Consider the following 22,134-nt stretch of genomic DNA (forward strand, 5'->3'; position numbering starts at 1 on the left):
ACATGGCGCATACACCACAGTGCAAAGGATGAAACAATGCAACGACCAGAGGGACACTTTGTATATGCCGCCAACTGAGCCACGCTATAGCCGCCGTGCATTCGTACTTTCTGAGCACAGTTATATAGTTATAACGACAAGCCAACAACAAGAAGCCAACTATCATTTTTTGGGGGGGATAGTCAGATGCACCCAGGCTGGCCAAGTCAACATCAGATATATCAGCTGCCCCGCGGCGATCATCCGCTTGCCAGACGCACCGCACGTATTTTATTCTTTACGAAACGAGCTCTGAACACGCTACAGTCCATTAGGGTAGCCTGAATGGTAGAGGACGTCTGCGAAAGATGGTCGTGCAAATAATGCGAGAACAAAGCGCCACACGAAGCGCGCAAGCGAACGTAAACATACGTGCTCGTTAGAACCGCTGATCTTACCCGTACTTACAACAACTTTCATCTCACAGCGTGTTCCTTTTTGTTGGTCCCCATCTTCGCTTCGTGATCGTCGTCGTTGTCATCGTTGTCATCGTTGTCGCCGTCGTTGTCGTCGTCGTCGTAGTAGCAGTAGTAGTAGTACTAGTAGTAGTAGTAGTAGTAGTAGTAGTAGTAGTAGTAGTAGTAGTAGTAGTAGTAGTAGTAGTAGTGACCCATATATTAAGAAATGCATCTTGAAGCCCATGCTTGATATGAATCACACCTGTCGAACGCGGTGAAGGACATGCGTTGAGTGTCTTGGACACGTTCACGCCAGGTGTAATTTAAGTCAAGCAGGGGCTTCAAGTTAAGGTATAGATCTGAATAAGTCATCTTGCTATAAGCACACAAACCCACCGCGAAGGTTTTGTCGAGAGTCCGATAGTACAATATGCAGTCACGTATACGAAAGTGAAGCAGCAAAGAAGTATAACCTCTGTAGCGTGCTTACGAAACAACAGAAATAGGGTACATTTAGGCAAGTGCGCTTCCCCACATATTTGGTTTGAACCACACGAAATGGCGGACGTTGTCTTGAAACTGGAAACAAAACAGGGGCGCACGAGCTGGCGCAGCTACCTTTGCGATCCACTACCCTTGGCACCATATGTTCCTTTCCATATCCTTGCTGTTTGTAAGCCACCCTCGACTGAAAGGTTGCCGTGTTTAAAAGGTCGGCCATCTTGTGATGGGCAACATGAGAGTGTGGAAAAGCCTAGTTCCAGTATTTTTGACGCTGCCTGTTGGAGTATGTAGAATAAAGAAACTAATAATAATAGAACCCGGATGGGCCCCAACAAGTCACCGCCTTTTGATTACGCACTCTCCCGGATAGGTCAAGTTTGCTGGATCAGGCAGCCAGCTGTACACGGAACGTGAGCGTCATAAAAAAAAAGAAATTGCTTTGAAGACACAGAGAAATAAAAAGAAAAAAGAAAGAAACGGAATTTTTCGAATGGCTGAGCAGAAAGTCTTGTTACTCTAGCCGAAAGAGAAGGCAAAACTGATCTTGACGTCGATATTCCGCCGTATGTGTATTTGAGGCATGGAAGACTTAGCATAACTGAGTGCTTTATCGTTTTGTGCTATTTGCTTAAACATGCACTAAGGGGACCAATAATTTATCAACCATTATCATCAAAAAATAAAGAAGGAAAAGTGCGTCGCAGTTCCATATTACGTGAATATGAATACACACAAACTTTTTTGTTTTATTTATTTAAGTTTTTCTGTTATTATTTCGGCATGTAGCGCGTTGCGCCTGCCATTTCGTCGTCGCGAGAAAGATGCTGGAGATTTGAATGCACTTGTACATGGGAAGCGCATGCCGTGCTTGACATGTATTAAGTACAATGTCTGACTAAATGGATTACAAGAAAGCGAGGAGGCACACAAGGAAAGCAGCCAAATCCATAATGCCCATTTGCTTCCGTAAAGTGATCATCTCATTCATATATTTTACCCGCCATAAGCGAAGGTAACCTTTTCTTTTTTTTTCGGGGTGATTTGGCAGCGCAGCATCTTCAACGCAAAAAAGCAGATTTGCTTGAAAGCAGCGGAGGCAACATAGCACTGCACTTTACTTTTCGCAGCGCTTTAGTGTCGCAAGCAACAGTAAATGTGGCAATTGATTATAAACTAAACAAGTATCGATTGTTCATTGAGTCTGTATCTAGTTTATAGAACACGTAATGCAATCACAAAATGGAAAGCGGTCATTGCGCAAAGCATGTTCACTTAGATTCCTCAACCTAAGCATCATATTTAATATGCCGATCTCCAATCACCTAGAATATGTGCTGACATTCAACCTATAAGTTTTCCACGACACCTTCTTAGTGTGCCAAGTTACAGAATTAAGCAGAGCAAGTATGCATTTATTGAAAGATCTTTGATAACCTGAACATGGCAATGTGGTCTCGGCATGTCTGCTAGGGGACAAGTACCCAACGCTGACCCGTTGTAATTTCACAATTGCAGCATGTATGGTGAAAGAACCTTTTAGACGTTTCTATGTTGAAGATTTGAAGGTCAGTCAGCTAATCAGTGGCAAGGACACATCTTCCGACGTCCGCCGCCAAAAATAATGCACTGCCTAATAACATGCCCCGTCTTCCTCACACTGCTTTAAAGAAAGCCGGGTCTTCTTCCTGTACATGGTGCCTGCGCACTTAACACGTCCTCCGCATCCTTCTACGCCGTGTTTCAACTTGCGCGGACTGCCTTCTTTGTGTCGGAAAGAAATCAAAGTTCGGGGCATTCGCTTTACTGCGACGCTTTGCAGGCTCACAATGGCTGGACGAGCGCAGCGTTCAGGTTACGACCTCGAGCCCAGGTATAGTACGTACGGGCAGTTACGTGCAGGGGGGCGCGTTAACAACGTCCTTGGAACGAGCTAACGCGTTAGCGCCGCAACATTAAAGGGCTGCGAGGCAGGACTCGTTAACCACACGTGGGCGGCTGTTTAAACGTTGAGCGCCGGAAGCGGCTGAGCTAGACGCGAAGCGAAGCACAGGATGTTAAAAGCCACGTGGTGAAGTTTGTCTTCCCTCATAAACATGGAGTCATTTTTTACTGTGAATTCAGGTCTTGCAGATTTCCGAGGCGGGGTTAACGTCAGCATTTGAAAACATAAGATTACAGCATCTGTTGCTGCATTGAAGCGATTTCATGTGTCGCATTGTAGGGAATCCCTTCTGATCACCTGTGTACACAACTGAAGAAAGAAAGAAAGAAAGAAAGAAAGAAAGAAAGAAAGAAAGAAAGAAAGAAAGAAAGAAAGAAAGAAAGAAAGAAAGAAAGAAAGAAAGAAAGAAAGAAAGAAAGAAAGAAAGAAAGAAAGAAAGAAAGAAAGAAAGAAAGAAAGAAAGAAAGAAAGAAAGAAAACTGGCTGTGGCTTAGCTAAGGTTAAGCCCAGGATGCGAAGCATACTAGCCTTTATTTTAACGCGACAGCGTTAAGGAGCTCGTGTCGCAGAAAAGCCGGTGTCATCGGCATCGGCTCAGGCGTGCGGCGCTTGCTCAGGCGCACATTTCGTTGTCGCGCCGAACGCTGCGTTGCTCGACGCTCACCGCGTCCGATGCGGGGCGCGTAGTCGCTGCGCCGTAGCAAAGCCACCTAGAAACAGTCTCTGTAGCACGCCGCAACTTTCGCTTCTCATTCCAACGAGCAGCTCTGTCTCCAGGAGGCATCTCACCTCGTGAGCATAGAGAAAGAAAAATTCCCTTTCTCTATGTCGTGAGTGTCTAGCAGAGGCAAGCGCAGCTGCTTATATACGGCCGCGACGCCGCGAGCGACGGCGCGAGTTGGAGCCCCGTTTCTCCTCTGTCATGACGTCACGGTGTCACGTGGTATTGAAGGCGACACCGCCGCGGCTGAGGAGCTGGGTTGAGCTCTAGTAATATGCTTCGCATAAAAGAAAGAAAGAAAGAAAGAAAGAAAGAAAGAAAGAAAGAAAGAAAGAAAGAAAGAAAGAAAGAAAGAAAGAAAGAAAGAAAGAAGTCTTGGTTCGGCGACTGAAATCCGAGACGTCATGTGGCTTCTGTTGAGGGCTTTGACGTGCCCCAACGGCATCTCAGACTCAGGCATCTGTAGGAGATTGACGCTGCAATCATCGCGCCGCAGAGAGTGTTTACGTTTGGGTATCAGCGAAAAGTCATCTGTTTCAGTACTAAAGGCATCATACCGATTTTAAGGCTTCTAACCTGGACCAAATCAGCCTTATTGCGTAGAATTCTTCAACTTGCCTTGTTTCCTTCGATCTACAACAACAGTTTGTTACCCGGCAGTCGTGCATAGATTTATTAAAGTTGGATAGATAGCTTTGCACGCTGTGGCCGCACAGACTACCCATGATTGCAAGGAGATGATCAAAATGACACGTTTACGGTGAATAGAAGCCTTCCCGTATATTTCTTACTTTATGTAGCCTACTTCCATTTAGAAGCTGTTTTTTCATTGTTGTTTTTTTCTTTAGCATATAAATTCGGCGTCTATGCAGGCTATGATTTATGCTACCTCATCATGATGCCGGTGTCTGGTTATGTGCTGTTACTCAATGCAACATGTTATCTGTTCCCTCAATGACGCTTTTGTGAAGAGAACAATAGTTTGTCTCTTGCCCCTGCTTGAATCGTACGCCGAAAGCTATGAGCGTTTCACAATCTAATGCTTCCGCAATGCTTCATCTATGGCACACGTTCTTCTCAACAAGCGCTAGCCTACACAAAGCGCGCATTGTATGGTGCAATTTCAGGCGTCATTTTGTAGCTATTGCAGAATATAAATGGATGGTAAGTGTGCGTTTGGGATACATAGAACAATGCATTTCACCTGACTTTATTCTCAAGCTTCGCAGCAACAAGAGAATCACATCACTTCGGAAAGAAGCTAACAGAAATTGCACTGCGCCAAAGGCGCAACACAAAGAACTTCCTTGCGTTAAAGCGCCTTCCGTAAGACAGACTCGAATGTTAAGATCTAACTATGAATCAAAAACCTCGGATAATACAAAACTTAAAAGAAAGCCCGATGCGCATTTCCTGGTTTTTAAATACGGAGAAAAGAGTTGTATGAACGGAGACATGGCCGTCGTGGTCGCTTTATCATAATCGCGTCGACTAACCGCGTCATTTAATTTAACGATGAGCTTGAAATTAATTCCATTCAGTTGGAGTTTTATTTCATGTTCTTATATTTCGTTGGACTACAACGAGCTTCGATTCTCAGTATTCCAATGTTGTGAGCGTAAGCTCTGGATGCTCTGGCTCCGAACGAGCATTGTCTCTGCTGACCTCCATCATTCCTGCTCAGCCATCGGTTCATTCGTTCCTTCTTATATTTGTTCCACTAAAGCAAACTGCAAGACAACGAGCACAAGCGTTGAAGCCAAAGTCGGTGATCAATTTCGTGTGGTTAGTCGTTGGGGCCCTACCGTCGGTGTTTGCGCTTTCGAAGGAACACGCAGTGGCAGTGAGATTAAGGGATGACACAAGATAAAGACTCGGTCTTTGTAGATCTACCGCTATCCCCCCCTTTTCTACCTTGTCGCGCAGTTCCTTCATCCGCTGCAATTTTTCTTCTTAGGGATAAGCCAGCAGGACTCGACCAACACATCGGCTACCTTTCCTTTGTAGATGTTTGCTCCGACACCGAATATTAGGGATTTTCATTGCGATTTGTTTGCTTTGATCAATATTTACTGAGCGTGTAATTTTGTGTAAAGCAAAAGAGGAAGGGGAAAAGTTTTGGGAAGAAACAATTCAGAGAAACGTCATGAGGCTGTATAGACGTAATAAAGATTAGAAAACAGGGCATTTAAGAAATAAGTTTTGGATCGCACAAAGTAGGGGCCATGCCTGCCATTTGTCCCTTAAAGAACGAATAGAAAGACAGCAATCAGTAATTTAATGGTGTTTTGAGCCAGGCTAATTAGCTCCAGCGAAGTGGGTATTTGTGGTTACCGTAAAAGAGAACAACTAATAGACGTGAAATAAGCATGATACATAACAAGCTGAAAGTGCTTGAGGGCTGCTTAATTAGTGATTGGGTGCATCAGTATGCGAACGCCGTTGAAATGCATAGAGGACGTTTACAGACACTTCCTGTCTGGAACTGTGTAAATGAGGTTGAGCTTTCAGGAGACTATTTTCAGTATTTGCAGTCTCGCAAGCGTGCTCTTCGTTACTTTCGAGAAACGGTAGGTTCGAACCTCGGCCTGAACTACAACGGAACAGCGAAGGCTCAGAGCTGTGGCTAAAGCAGCAGTGCAAGTAATTGAGGCTGTGGAGACAGTGCCGGCTGCTTTAAGTTGCACTATAGCACTGATACCGTGTTAGTGTCACATCATGCATTTGCCTCCTCATCATCAGTATCCATTACCATCACCTGCCTCTTCTATCCCTATATGTCTCATTTTCTGCTTCTTTCGGGTGAAGTAGCAAAGACGGAGCGTGTGCTTCAAGCTGGCTTCCTCACCTTTCCAAATTTAAAGGTCTGTCTCTCTCTCTTTCTCATTACGGACACTTCGAACATCACAAAGCAAATATACAGGGGGTTAGGTCGATTGAGCCATTCACGTGGTTCACCAGTAGATAGGCGCAGGGTTATTTGTACTATAAAAATGAAGTAATAAAGAGGTTGTGACACAGCCAAGTCCTGTGAGAAATTAAAACCGGCTGCTTTCTCAAATCAAACATTTAGTGGCTCACTAAAGCGTGCATGGGCGATTTCGCGTGTGTGCGTGTGCGCACGTGTATGTGTGTGAGAGAGAGTGTGAGAGAGAGAGTGCGTGAGTGCGTGTGCGTGTGAGAGAGTGCGTGAGTGCGCGTGAGTGCGTGAGAGTGCGTGAGTGCGCGTGAGTGCGTGAGAGTGCGTGAGTGCGCGTGAGTGCGTGAGAGTGCGTGAGTGCGCGTGAGTGCGTGAGAGTGCGTGAGTGCGCGTGAGTGAGAGAGTGCGTGAGTGCGCGTGAGTGAGAGAGTGTGTGAGTGCGCGTGAGTGAGAGAGTGCGTGAGTGCGCGTGAGTGAGAGAGTGCGTGAGTGCGCGTGAGTGAGAGAGTGCGTGAGTGCGCGTGAGTGAGAGAGTGCGTGTGCGCGTGAGTGAGAGAGTGCGCGTGCGCGCGTGCGTGCGTGCGCGTGCGTGTACGCGTGTGTGTGTACGTGCGTGCGCGTGCGTGTACGCGTGTGTGTGTACGTGTGTGTGTGTGTGTGTGTGTGTGTGTGTGTGTGTGTGTGTGTGTGTGTGTGTGTGTGTGTGTGTGGCCCACACACACATACGGCCCACATACGCATAACAATGTCCAACTCTCACTCGTTTATTTTTCGTTCCTTCCTATGACTTCTTAGATTAATAATGGGGTTTATCCAAGCAACACAATGAAGGTTTGTGAGACGCCGTAGCGAAGGGCTCTTTATTAATTTTGATTGCTTGGGGTCGTTCAAGGCGCACGCAATCCTAACAACATAAGCCTTTATTTATTTGTTGCCTTTTATTCAATCCGTCGCGCCGAAACGCGGTTGCCGCCGCCAGGATTCGAATCCGCGACTTCATGATTAGTAGCAGAACAGCATCGTAACGGGTAAATATCATTGCTGCCGGCTACTCCTTTTCGCATAAAAGGAATAAAAAATTAAGTAATACTAGCACTAGGAGCCAGCAATAAATATGAAAGGCCCCTTCTTCCGCTTACGACGTTCGTGCAAACTTGGTTTCTTTGATTATGCAATATGTTTCACCAGTGTGGTAAGTTCGTTGTTTATTTGCGCAGGATCCATCCCCCCACTACTTAGACTTACCGACTATCTTAGATTGAGCCATTGTTTTCAATACGGCTCAATTCCCCCGCTACCTCGCTGAGCTCACTGTGTTTGAGACGGATGCACCTTAATGCATCCTTAAGAGAGAGGGGGGGAAAATGTGACCTGAAAAGTCACAAGTTTAAACATTGCAGAGAGCCTATACCAGGATAGCCGTAGGTGCTATGGCAGGGGCCGTGCAGTTCACCAACTCCAGTAGAGAAAGACGGTCAGCTGGGCAAAGCAAGGAATACCACCAACCGCTTGGAAGAACTTTTCCCATAACAGTCTGCAGCCACCGCAACACCTGCTGGTGCTGCCGTTCTTGCTAAGTGTGCCACAAGTGGTCATTCGCCACGCTCCTTCCACATATTAGCACTATAATTCTCTGTTCGTTGTCCCTGCAGTCACCTCGCAGATTCTCGTGTTCAACAAAGATGCCATGTAACAGGACCTGTTACTTCTACGTTAGTCAATGTGCTGTATTGCAAAGTAATCAGAATGACAAGGAAATAATATAAATAATCTAAAGTCGAGCACGACCAAAGACAATACTTCAGGTTGCGTTATGTGTGGAAGCTAATTCAATTTCTACCTCCGGTTAGTTGCACCAAGGATGCATAGCGAGTTCCTGTAATTCTGGGATCTTACGTGCCAAAACCACGATATGATTATGAGACACGCCATAGTGGAGGACTCTGGATCAATTTTGCGCACCTGGGGCTCTTTACCATGCGCCCAATGCATGGTACACGATAATTTTCGCATTTTGCCTCCACCGAAATGGGGGTTACTTTAAGGGCTTCGTTGGAGTGGGTTGGTGAGGATTACGCAAAGGGCTCGGTTGAAGAGGGTTAGCGAAGTTTACGAAAAAACGCCCGTCTCAGCAATTCCCCTTGTCTTATTTGAGTCGCGTTGTTGTCTGCTTCTCTTAGCTGTTTGCTAGCGCAGTTGCAACAAGCAAAGCTTGGAAGGCAATAACGGCTGTAGTTGCCTAAACGAATGCAAAAACTCGAGAGCATTGTAGAAAAATACAAATGAAGGGTCATTTTGTAGAGTCGCAAGACCTTCTGATCAGGTATAAGCGATTCTCATCAAGGTATTATTCTCTGCGGCCTAGAGCACTTTACCCGATTAGTTCTGCCAAGTGCCGAAGAACTATGAGCAAAGGAGTAACTTGAGTAGATATGAACATAAATATAGATATTGGAGATGCTTCTGCGAGCCGAACAATTCAGATGTCTGATATCAGAGAATGCAACCGACTTGCATCACAACGTTTATCACATTATTATTCTATGAGCACAGAAAATTCATACTGTTGCACATATCTATGATGAATGAGTTTTTTTCAAATGGGTTGTCTTCCAGCAACAAAATTAAATACATACTCCAGCTACGGGGCTGGCTTGTGCATTTGGGTTTAGGTTTTCTGCTCACATGATTCAGCAAGCGGTGTTCATATACTTCGCATACAGTTCTCAAAGTGACAGCCGTGGTGCTAAAGATGCAGAAAATTTGCAGTACAACATTGCGCGTACGATTCTGTTTCACAACAGGTTTGTTATTATAGTACTAGTAAGAAAGCAAAAAAGTTACATTACACCTGAAACTCGTATGCCCTTTCAGTTCCTTCAATTCTTGTCCTTATTTGCAGGACTTCTTGCTGTTTACGGCTTTTCATTTATCGAAGTCATTTCAGCTTCCCAAATGCACTTTCATGAATCAAGCTAAACGCAAAGAACCATATACTTAAGCCCCGCTTTAAAACAGACCTTCCCGGTAGGATTCCCGAGTTTCGTCAGCCTAGCCTTGCAAGCATTGTCAACGGTCATTCTCAGCAGCGCAGACACATGCGCAGAGACGCCCACAGAGCTTTCCTCTAAATGCCTCAGTCAGTCCATCAAGAACTTTATTGAAGTCCTGAGGAGTTTCAATCCGTTGGAGATCCCACGCGGGGAACTCTAAATGGCTCGGTTTTTTTTTTCCTCTTCGTAGAAGCATCGCTTTCATACGCTCGTCGACCGGTGGCGTGGCACTCGGCACACAGCTATAAGGGTAGCACTTTCGCTGGAACCCGCTAATTAGAGGCCTTACGACAAGGAAGTTCTATTCACGCGTGGTGGGAAGACAATGCTAGACCTTAGTGGACGGTATTGAGTTCGGAGGGCGTGTGCATTAGGGTTCGGGACGCCTGTAACCACGTACGATGAAACCGCGCAGCTGTGTGGCATCCGTAAGGTGAAAGCTGCGTGCAAGGGCGTCATGCCTTTCAGCTTTGTAATATGCTTTCTGCAGCACGTACCTTTTACCGGTCGAATATTGAACCAGCGCATTCGGAAAGAGACAGAGAGAAGGGAAAGGCAGGGAGGTTAACCAAATGCGACTTTCCAGTTCGCTACCCTGCACTGGAGTGGGAATAATAGCGGTTGGAAAGAGGTCAAGATAGGTTTTCTTGCCTAGGAAGACAGTTGCTAACACACAAGAAAGTTGGCATCGTTGTCTCATGACTTGTTTCGCTATAACACCAGTGGTTACGCTGTTTGTCATGCCTAATAAACTAACCAGCACAGCGCCCGTTTACTCTGCTTCTATCTTTAACGGTGTCCCTGCATTTGCGATCAACCTTTTTTTTCATGGACCCGTTATGCCACCTTAGCCACAAACGTCTCTTAGTCGGGGGAACATCCCCCTTAAAAAGTGGCAGTCGGACACCGATTTCCTCCAATTGCAAGGTAACTTTCAACGAGGTTTTGCTAGAAAGAGCAATGAAAATTGATCAACTGGTTTTTGACGTTGAATACTTAACACCTGCACCTGATGGAGCATTCGTGTATGGCCGAGTGAATGTGACGTTACCTTAAAGCGCCTACTTTTGCCGACAATATATTTTTCGGGTTCGTTATTGCGAAAGGAATTATGTTATTACGATATCATCGAGTGATGCTGAAGGTACGAGCCGCCGCGAGAACGACGACGAAGTGGGTTTGTGCCGTTTGCCGCGAGCGAGTGTCGGTCTGGCGATCTGGCTTCAATGTAAATAACCTGTATATAGCTTCTTTATTATGTGTCTTTCCACACGTAACATTCTGGTGGAGGTGTTGGGCGCTGGAGTGCTGGGACACTGGAGGAGTGGGACACTGCTGGGACACTGGATTCTGGAGTGCTGGGACACTCCAGGCGCATTTCTGGCGTCGGCATCGCAGTGAAGTTTCTTATAAAGTCCAAGGGCGATGAAATCGTGAGCCGGCGAACGCGGCTCAACCTCGTGTGCGCGAGTGACTCTTTTGTCACTCTTTTGTCACGCGCGAGGCACGGGCGTGAGGCGAGGGAGTGGGGGGGGGGGGGGGGATGCTCCGGCGGCTGCTGCTTAACGCGCGACCGTGCGGGAGCCGCATCTTGAAAGCGATCTCCGATGCTTGCAGGGTGCGCGTAATGCCGGTAGCTCCGCATGCGCTGTGCTTTCGACGTTTCGTTCGCGTTGAAGCGAGAGATGCGCGGAAAGTCGATTCGCTCGCTGCTGCTGCCGCGATTCCTCGCTCCAGCGTTTTCACAGCGAGTTCCCGCGGTAATGGAGCGAGATGTGTTCATGGTTAGCTGTGTGTGCGTGACACTGCGCTTGTTAACTTAGTTGGTAAGCGAATCTTTACGTATTTATACAGCCGATAAAACTACTATCCTTACTTCGAATAGCTATCTGCTAATTTGTTACCGTAATTCATGCTTCGCCTTTCAGGTAAAACTGCGACCTTTGGTCTGATATATCCATGCATCCTACCTTCTTAGCATAAATCTTCTTCTCGTATTTACTGCCCACAACTTAGTGCAAAATATGAGGCATGGAACGAAAAGCTAAAGCTAGTGTTCGCACAGAAATATTTGCTTAGGCAATTTCTTTCCGTCAGTTTTCTTTTCATGAAATATGGTTATATCTTTATTACGTGCCAACAAATTAAAAAATAAATAGTGTGAATATCATTCCTTGTGAACAAATTATAATGTACTAATATTTTTTTCAATACACGTTTTATCTTGTAGGTATTGTGGGCGGAATGTACTTACAAACGGCCCCTGATAAAAAGAATGGTATGCCGTTTAATGGTACTAAATTAAAGTACAAATATATATGTCTTGGCCAAAAGAATCATAACCATTCCGCCTTGCGGCCGCCAGTGAAAACATATTCATTTCGACGGTGCACCGGTGCATGTCTTGCGAAATACAAACAAACACATATGCATGGGCATGGAAAATAACACCCGGCGGGACGAAGCGGGATTAGAAGACTTCATGGTGCACTGCAATCATCCATGCTGGTATGTTGTCGCAAGCTCTCGGAGAGCTTTGAAAAACAAACACGCGGCGACGCGAGGTTGCGTATCGGAGAGTGCGTGCGAGCGTGGAACTCGGGGGATCGGATCGACTTCGCTCTTTGCTGTTCGCGTAAGATCACTGACGCGTTGTTTATGAACAGAATGAAGCAATCGAGAAAACTTTGGCAGCTCGAGGTGATGCGAGAGAGCGAATACATCGTCTCATTGCCTAAAGGCTCGATGGCGCTCTGGTGTTTTGAAAACACCATATGCGACTTTGTTTGCACGTCCGTTCGCGCACGTTATAAATTCCGTGCTATTGCTAGCACCCTGCGAGTTTTCCCATGACGTGCGGCCGTCCCACGTCGCAATAAACGTGTCTTGCTGCGACAGGAAGGTATTCTTCCTTGACCCTTTCTTTCTACCAACCAGAAAGAATGTTATCTTAAAATGTACTAGGTAACTTTTCTATGACAATAAGGGAGGGGGGGACCTTCACTTGGACGAACGTGAATAACGCCTACCATTTGCCATAAAGACGCGGAAACCTGCAATAAGTATATAGTATGCCACTTAATTTCGGGAGGGGGGGGCGGAGTCCCGGGCCCCCTCGGGTCCGCCCCCCCACCCCCCTTAGGTACGTGCCTGCAGTGACCCATGTTGGCGTGAAGAGAAACCGCGTAAATCCGAGTGCGTGTACCAGAAAATCCGTAAAATTATTTTAGGGGTGCTCATCGCACTGCCGTTCGGGTAGGAAGCAAAAAAATGGCTGTGGCTTAGGTAAGGTTAAGCCCAGGATGCGAAGCATACTAGCCTTTATTTTAGTTGTTGAACCACTGTTTAGCCTGGTGAACTGCTGTTGCTTGGCTATATTTGGTTCGGCTAGACGAAGAAACAACTCATGCATTACTTCTTCGCCTTCAAGAGTGGAACGCGACAGCGTTCCCGTCGACCCGCCAAGGGGTGTAAGACAATGGGCTACAGGGCAGCGACTACGCGCCCCGCATTGGACGCGGTGAGCGTCGAGCAAAGCAGCGTTCGGCGCGGCAACGAAATGTGCGCCTGAGCAAGAGACGCACGCCTTAGAAACAGCGCGTTTCTAAGGCAACACCGCATTCACTAGAGGCGCTTTTGTACCGCTTTGAAGCGTTGTACTCGTGGCTCAGTGGTAGCGTCTCCGTCCCACACTCCGGAGACCCTGGTTCGATTCCCACCCAGCCCGTCTTGCAAGAGTTGAGCCAAAGCCACTTCTCCTCTGTCGTGACGTCACGGTGTCACGTGATTTCATGGTCACCGCCGCGCCTGGGGAGCTGGGTTGAGCCCTCGTAATATGCTTCGCATAAAAGTAAATTATTTTGAAACGCTTACCTATTGCACATGGCCTCAGCAATCGTGTGAATAACCTCGACCACCTTGTCAAACGTTTTCGCATGAGTACAATCGTATGAGAACACTGGGAAATAGTAGACCTACTGGAATGCACATGATTCCACCTAAGCCTGAAAGCAAGACAGTGTCACGTTATTGTGTCGTCATGCCGTTTCCTTCTTTTTACATAAAACTCCTACAATCTCATGTCCTAATGTAGGAAGGGGAAGAAGAATTTACGAGAACTAAGGAGAGAACGAAATGTTTCATCCAAATTTTAAGCACTTAAGCGCCATAAAGTTGAAGACTCCATCCATCAATTAGAATGCGAAAGCATAATGCCTATAATTGGAGATCACCGACAGCAATTCATTTACAAAACGCCAAATCAGTACGCAATGCAGAAGAGTACAATGTACAATGCAGAATCTACAGTACAAAAGCCCAATACTCAATATGGCATCATATCGTCGACGAAAGAATGTCGGTTTTCTCTCATCGAAAGTGTAATAGCTTAATAGATTGTGTTAATGGCATGTGCTCCTTTTGCTTAGTTTCATTGATATAAGCACAACGTCTTGCTTCATTTCCTTCTTTAGATTTGCCCAATGAGAGCATTTCAGCGTTCAACCTATATTTGTAAACAGGAAAGGGAAGAGGGGTAGGGGGCAAGGAGAAGCTTTAAGTGAGTGACCACAATTGCTGTGAAGAAAAACACGAAGCGTGCTGAACACGGGAAATGAGGTCACTTTTGCCCATTTGTATACCTGCGGCTGCTGGTGACGTGAAGAATCATTACAACGAAGCATTCATAACGCCAATCTACTCATCCAGGCGAGATGCCAAGTCTCATGCAATAGTACTTTAGGAGGTTAAGTCTTATTTCACTTGCCTAAACGTATTCACCTAAGTTTCGAACTTATCTTTTGCTCGAACTTTTAATGAACGATGCTTAAAAAGAAAGCCGGAACGCGGGATGTCATTGAGTGCTGCGTTGACCAAGGCTTGTCACGTAATTCTGACGTTTTCTAACTGCCGCCATCTTCATAGGAGAAATGCACGAAAAGGAAGGAAGGAAATAAACTTTATTCAGGTCCTGCAGGCCACGAGAGCTTTGGGCTCTCATGGAGTGGGCGTCTCCCACGACGGAACCGGGAGGTTGAGTTTCCTGGCGGCGTCGTGGACCTGCTGGACGGCCCAGAGTTGGAGAGCGAGTTCTTCACTCCGGATTGCCTCTTCAAACTTGCGCTTGTCCTGGTCGTAGTTTACGTGAGCTTGCGAGCACGGCCAGAGTAAATGATGTACGTTAAGGGATGTATTGCAATTGGTGCAATGAGACTTGTCGTAGAGCTCAGGCATGTAATGGTGTAATCTGTTTTGAGTGGGGTATGTGTCTGTCTGTAGCATTCTGAGTGTAACCCCTTGAGCTCGAGTGAGCGTGCGGTGTGGCGTGCTATACTGTCTGCGTTGTAGGTAGTAGTGTTTAGTGATTTCATTGTATGTAGTGGGCGCGTCCTTATTCTCCGAGTGGTTGGGTGAGGGTTGTTATAGCTTGATTATTCTAACGTTCACTCGTGTTCTTTTACTGTATTGATGTTTAAACCCAATTTTATTTCTCGCTGTCGTTTCGGCAAACTGAGAGAATGGCGAATAGCTTCGCCTCCACACTGGAACACACAACGAGTACGCCAGTTTTGAGCTCTCGCCCTTCTTTGGTTTGGTTTCTCGCTTTACGACCTGCGCTCGTAACGTGTTTAAGGGATTATTTAGATGGAATGTGCAGCGCAGCAATAAATCAATATTTGCTGTGCTGGGAATCCAGCATAATATTCTCGCTTGCCGCACTTGAGCGTATATCATACGACATCGAAGGCAGTGTGTTCAAAGTGAAAAGTTCCGTGTGGAGTTCAAGGAATGACTGCGTCGATTCTTCTTATGCTCCTTTCTTTCACTACGAGTTCGCTTTTCGTGCGCCGCAATAACGGGGTGGTAATTTCTTCCGCTGACACCCACAATTGAAGGCTATACATATTACAGCATTGCCCCTGTGTACCGAGCAGATGAAAGGAGCTGCAGAAGAGCCTTCGTGGCTTTTAAGATGTTGGCGGGAAATACAAAAACTATGTTAGGCTTGCTATAAATACTCCTGAATGACGCCACTCTTATCTGATTTTTAATACCATAGATCATATCTGGGTAGCTGACGTTTGTGTACCTGTAACGCACGTCTTATGTTGTTAAGCGTTCCTTGTGTCTTATGATGTAGTATATGTCGGTTAGTCAGCCGCCTCATCTGCAAGAATGCCAAATTAAGTGAGTCTTTTCTAACGTTCTTTTTTTACGAAACTCTGTGTCCCTTAGTGTGCTTTTACACATTTTTATGACTTCCTTTATTCTTGTGCGGAACTTCGTAATCGTTTGTTTGACTCTCTCAATTTTTCGTGCTTTTAGTTTTCTCTGGCCTGCGAAGCCGAGTAGCCGGCGCCAATAAAGGCAACAACCTCAGCTTCATTTACATATGAATAAGTGGAAAAAAAGCCGCACCAAGTATTTCACTCCAGGCACCACATTTGGCACCTCACTGACCAGGGTATGAGTGGCTTGCCCATGTTCTTACTAAGGTACCAATATTGTGGTTGAGTAATGAATATAGCTTTGAATAAGAATGGCAAGACTGATCTACTGTACTGTGGATCAGTTCTAGAGATCTTTGGCAGTAATGAAGAAAATGGCGAGTAATAATTAAAAGTTAGAGAGCTTCGGACTTAACAGGCAACAGCTACCTTCACGCCCTTCACGCACGACCCACTCGGCGTGTGTTGAGTGTGTACCAATATCATGTACTTGGTATTGAATTTCACGAACACGAGAAACAGGAGTTGAGTAAACTGCTTCACCATTAAAACTGGCTTTCTCATGTCATTTCTTTTTTATTCTCCTGATTTGTTCTTTCTCCATGATACCAACAGCAACGCCGTTCAAGTAGCATGAGACAATTTCCTTTTTCATATACCGGGTGTCCCACGTAACTTCAGGCAAAAATTAAAAACATCCAAATGCCACGTAACTGGGCAGAACCAAGGTAATGTTGTTTTTGCCGTAGCTTGGTGATACTCAGATTATTTTCTGCATTCCGCCTAGTTAGGTAATTAATCTTAATTAATAACTCAACTTATGAAAAATTGTATGATTATAATTAGATGAAGATGTTGAAAAACACTTTTATGTAGCACGTACTGAGCGACAGAAAGCTGTATCGGGAGTTTTTCCTGTTGCTCTACAATTCTCTCATTGACCCTTTTCATATAGTTATAAAATTTGAGAAGACGATTAATTAAGGTGAAATGCAAAAAATAGTTTGAGCAACTCCAAGTGACTGCAAAACACATTAGCTTGGTTCTGTCCAGCTACGTGGTATTTGCATATTTTTAATGTTTGGCTGAAGTAACGCGGGGCACCCTCTATAGGTACATTTATCTCACTTAGCCGCGAAACAAGACACAAGAGTCGGTAGCAATAAAAATAGGAAACAGAAAAGTGTACCTTTATGTAAAGTATACGAAGAGGGTTCGCGAACGATGTGTCAGCTCGAAATTAAATTTGGGCTGATCCTGAGAACGAACGTAATCAGAAAAAGCGAGAATTCAAGTACTTTGAATACAGTTGTGCTTAAGAGCGTGTGCAAATACACTCTTGTTTCTTAGCCGCGAAACTTGTCAAATTTCTCACCTACGCTACAACACCTATTCCCGTGTACTGAAGGAAAATGCAGCGGGAAATATTCGTAGTGAAAACCAAAACTTCAATTTTTCTTTTTTTTTTTGCACCCTGGTGTGACATGGCGTCAGCAACTTTGCCGATTATGAAATTTCCGTTAGTCACACCTGACACCTTGCACAAGCAACAGAGTTCATATTGTCGAGGAGGCAGCAATACCCGCATTACATCGTGACTTATATGGTATACTATTCTAATTACACGGCCAGCACAACCATGGTGACAGGAAGCTTAACTCCTGCGACAAGGCGTCAGGCTTAAGACAATTTTCTATCATAAGTACTTTATCTTTCATATGTTCAAACGTCAATCGCTAGTGCTGTTCGCAGCCACGTACCAACCCAGTATTTTAATTCCGACTATGCCTAATAAAAGAACGGCGCTTTGAGTTTAGTTAGCGGTAAGATTTTGAAGCCAGGCAGAGAATGCTCGAGTACCCAATGATCGATTATTTGCTGCGCCAATGGAGACATCGATTATTTTGCTGCACCAACGGAGCCACGGGAGCGTCTTCTTTCATTTATTTTGTACCATGGAGCAGTTGAAGATGATCCTTTACGGTGAGACTCCTAGAACACGGCAGGCGATCATCCACTGTGCCAATATCGTAGCCGAACACATCATAGGGGCCCTTGTCTAAAGGCTCCTCCCCTATACCCCCTCCACCGAAGTTACATAAAGTTTTCATCATCATACTCATGGCCTAGCTGCTTCGAGGTATATCGGCGGAAGGAGAGAGAAACCGATAAAAGTAACATTATTGTCAGCAACATTCCTCAGATTTCGAACTATATACGATCTTACCTTTTTAGCTGCCAGAACAAGAAAATTCGAAACACCCATGTTTTGTGGAGCTACGAGAGTCTTTAAAGCCCGTGATCTGGTGATGCTATCCGATGCCGAAGGGTTTCAGCAGCCCCTGCTCGTTGCCACAGAGCAGGCATTGTTCTTTTTTTTTTTCATGCGAAGAGCCACGGAGATAGAGTACGCACCCGGCCACTGCGGTGCCTACCACCTTCGAAGATTTCTCGAAACATCAAGGTTACTAACATTTCAGCACATCGGTGACCCCCGCTCAAGAATTCATCTCGGATACGCGCAGCCTGCATGCAACACCGTAGCGAGCGTGTAAATGTGCAGAAAGAAAAGAGAGAAATAAAAAAAAATGAGCAAGAAGCATGACAGTGAATGAAAGCACAAAAAAAAAGAGTTTCCAGAGAGACGTATTTCTAATGCATGCCCTAAGGATCTTAGTACGCGACATAAATGAAGAGAGCTTCTTAGTTTTGTATTGCTTTTCTTTTTCTACGTCATGCACTTTTGTTTTCTTACGCCTTTTTTAAAAGTGTACAAAAATTTTGAGAGTACACGTTTTCTCGTCTATCTTGTTTTAGTAGTAATTACACCCGCACGCCTCAGCACTCTCTTTAGCAGCTCCATGGCATCAGGCGCGATCGCGTTTCCTACAAGGAGGCTGCTGCAAGATTTTTGCTGCAAACAAAACAGTGGAGCAGGAAACCTGTCATGAATTATGATATATTTGCCCTTCATAGGGAAATCTCGCCAGCAGACCATTTTGAAGTGCCAAGACAAGCTTCTTGCGAGATAACGTGAGGCTGTTGCTATCTGCTTCTTTAACTGTATTTTCATGTCCGCAGATGTTCATGCGCCTTTGAAGACACAAGTACAAGCGCAATGTGGCCCAACTATGTTCGGCATGGCACACGATAACATGGCAACTATTGCACTTTGTTTTTGCTTTCGCTTTTTTGTTTTGTTTCCTAATGGCGGACTGGCAGCGACATCTATGCTAAACATCACTGAGACATACCCAAGTCTGCTGGATTAAAATAGACATGCTTGGGAAGAATATATACATGGAAATTTTATTTATACACACGCGGCTACACGAGCTGTAAGTCACAAAAAAAAATGCTTTGCGATGTTCGTCATATTTGCGACGTCTACCAGCAAGGCGCCTTGTGATTCATCAGCCGCCTACATGAACTTTGTTAGGCACCAGTCACTGCAATTCGCGACTCGAAGTAAATGCGCGCTACCTAGCGGCCGTGCCGAGAAACAGCCGATCCAGGATCAGGTTTGAAGCTAAAGAGGGTGTCCTATCACGACATGGGCTGAACGCCGCGTAGTCCTCAGATCGTCGCGATGCCACCGCACACAAGTCCGGAAAAAGAAGGCGAATGTCTAAAGACCTTTGGTGTATGCCATTATGCGTGTCATCGCGGTGGAAAGACAGCAATATAAGATTTCATCATTTCTAGAAAGAAGCAGACGACGCGCATCGGAGAGCGACTTGGATAAGAGACTTTCGCATTGGGAAAAACTAGGTGACTGATCCTATAACGGTTTCATTCATTCATTCATTCACAAAACTTTATTAGAGCCCTGAAGACCGGTCTGTTCCGAGCACTTCACTCGGATTGACTTCTTTATTCCCGACGAGTAGACCACTGCTTTCGTTTTGTGTATTTTAGATATCTATCTGACGTTTAAAATCGCGGAGTGTACTTCGTTCAGACAGGCGCTTTGATAAATTATAATGATGTACAGTCAAATACAAAAGTTTACGGACCGCGCGATCTCAGGAAAAGTTCAATCCCCGAGAAGCTTGTAACAGTAGCCAGTAAAACTGTGTAAGGCAATGCTGTTAGCATATTCTAGTGGAGGGGCGAAGTGCAAATAGTAGGCTGCGTTGTGAGGCCGAGGAGTTATTCAGCTTTAGCTCAGATTTCATGGTCCGTAATATATTTTTGTTCAGAGATATGCTTAGGCTTCATTTGGTTTTTGTTCGTTTATAGTTCTCAGCCGCAGCGTTAGTGTCACTAATGCTTTAAGCCGCGGAAATATTCTCGCTAATGTGCTTTTGTATGCAGGCACGGTAGTAGTGATTACTGCCTCGGGAGGTCTGAAGTTGATCACGACTCACATTGCGCCGCGAAGTCACATATCGTTTTCATAGCATGTTTTACTTTGGTCGTGCAAGCAGAAGATGCTGTTTTCTCATTCAATGCGACGAGTTATCGGTTTACTTCCTCGCAAGAAATTTAGAAGCAACTGCAAACAGCGCTCAACAGCGCTCGTTCAAGCTTTCGAGCCTTCGACCTGCGCACTGCGCCGCTAGTATGCTTTCCGACACTGTGCACGCCGCTGAATTCCATTACAACTGGTTAAGTTTGCTCCCAAGTCATGCATTTACACTAATACAACTGAATTTGCCGAAAGAAAACCCTGGCTAAATTTTGGAATCCCGTGGAAAGAAATTCAACTTGGTCCAATTGGTTGTTATTCAAGTTTCACGTTTCACCGGGTTTGAGGATCTCTACGCGCGGCAGGTGTATGCCGTGTTCCCAAGCCTAGGCCCTACCTTGAACACATGTGTACTGCGAGCACGTACAACTGCCAGTCATTGGACGTAGACCGCTTCTTCACACGTATCACCTAACTATAAAAAGAAGGTGCACACCGACTCACAAACGGAACTGTCATTTGTGTTTATACGCAGAAACACTGCACAGATAACTTTACAGTTTTTACCCTCGCTCTATCCACGCGGAATATCCGTATAAGCTGCTGAAAGCACGACAAACGTTGCTGCCTATATAATGTGACATGTTATATGGGATGTACTGCAACGAGAGCCGCAGTGTGGAGTTGCCTATGAAGGTCGAAAACAGCCAAGCAACGTACATGCAACAGTGGAGCAACCTCGCGAACAAGGGATTGTACCTTTCGGAGGCAAGCTACGGACAAGCACTTCCTTTACTTAACATCCTGTTCACGCGAAATGCTCTTTGTTTTCAAAAAAACCTGATGCGACTCGCTGGGCAGGCCAGACATTTGCCCGCACAGCGCAACTACTTCCGCGATTTCGTCGCTCAAATCCTTGACAATGATCAAAATAAGGTGATCAGCAGCAAGAACCATTTCGGTTTCCGCGAAAAACCTCGATTCGACCCCACAAGAGAGAGAAACGTGACCACAGCACCAAGCGAAAGAGCCGTCGTCAACCTAGACATGTCGTAGCCATCTTTCTTTATTTGGACGGTGCTGCCAGCTCAAGTAGCGGATTCTGGTGTTGCCAATCCGTCCAAGCAAATGACCAGACCACGGAGAGCGGATGGTGACACTGTGCAACTGCAGATGGATTTGTACGTTGCAGATGGCTGGCGTCTCATCATGATCGCTAAAGGGGCGCTTCCACGGTATTGCTTCTTGTTCATAATAAGTGTAGCCGACGTATGTGCACGTATATTCTTGATTTTCATGTCTGTATGAGTATCTACTAGACGTTGAAGATGTAGTCAGTGTAGTACCAATTTTTCAGTGTGTTTGTTACTTTATCTCAGGCGATCGCATAGTGTATATCACCGGAAAATTTCTGCTTTTAGCAAGAGCTAATTTGCTCTTCATCGACATTCCTTAAAGTGCCGTTTGAAGTTCTGCCAGGGATATGCGGACAGAGCAGCTTGTGCCTTGTTTCGAAACAGAAGAGAAGAAAGGGGTTGAAAACTTTGAAAGTACGATGGGGTGGCATGCATGTAGGTTTTTGAGGAACAATTGGAAAGAAGTGTCTGTGTGAAGGTTAAATGACAGACTTATGACGCACAGTATGACATACTCTGTCGTGCGTTAGAACTAGACCATTGGAGACAGACTAGCGCAACTGAATAAAATTCCAGATAAATTTGACTACACTAGTTTTCGCTTATTCAAGGCTACAAAAAATCTACTTGACGATATCATTTGCATCGGAACATATGTTTAATTTCGCCCTAAAAGTGACGAAGAGTTTTACTGAACTTGGTTAGGGGCATAAGGACACCGCTTTCTTATTCGCTTTACTTATACCAGTAGTTAGTTGACAAAGTCGGTGTGCCATATTGAAA

This window comes from Dermacentor albipictus, chromosome 5 (assembly GCF_038994185.2).
Source record: "Dermacentor albipictus isolate Rhodes 1998 colony chromosome 5, USDA_Dalb.pri_finalv2, whole genome shotgun sequence".
Lineage (NCBI taxonomy): Eukaryota > Metazoa > Arthropoda > Arachnida > Ixodida > Ixodidae > Dermacentor > Dermacentor albipictus.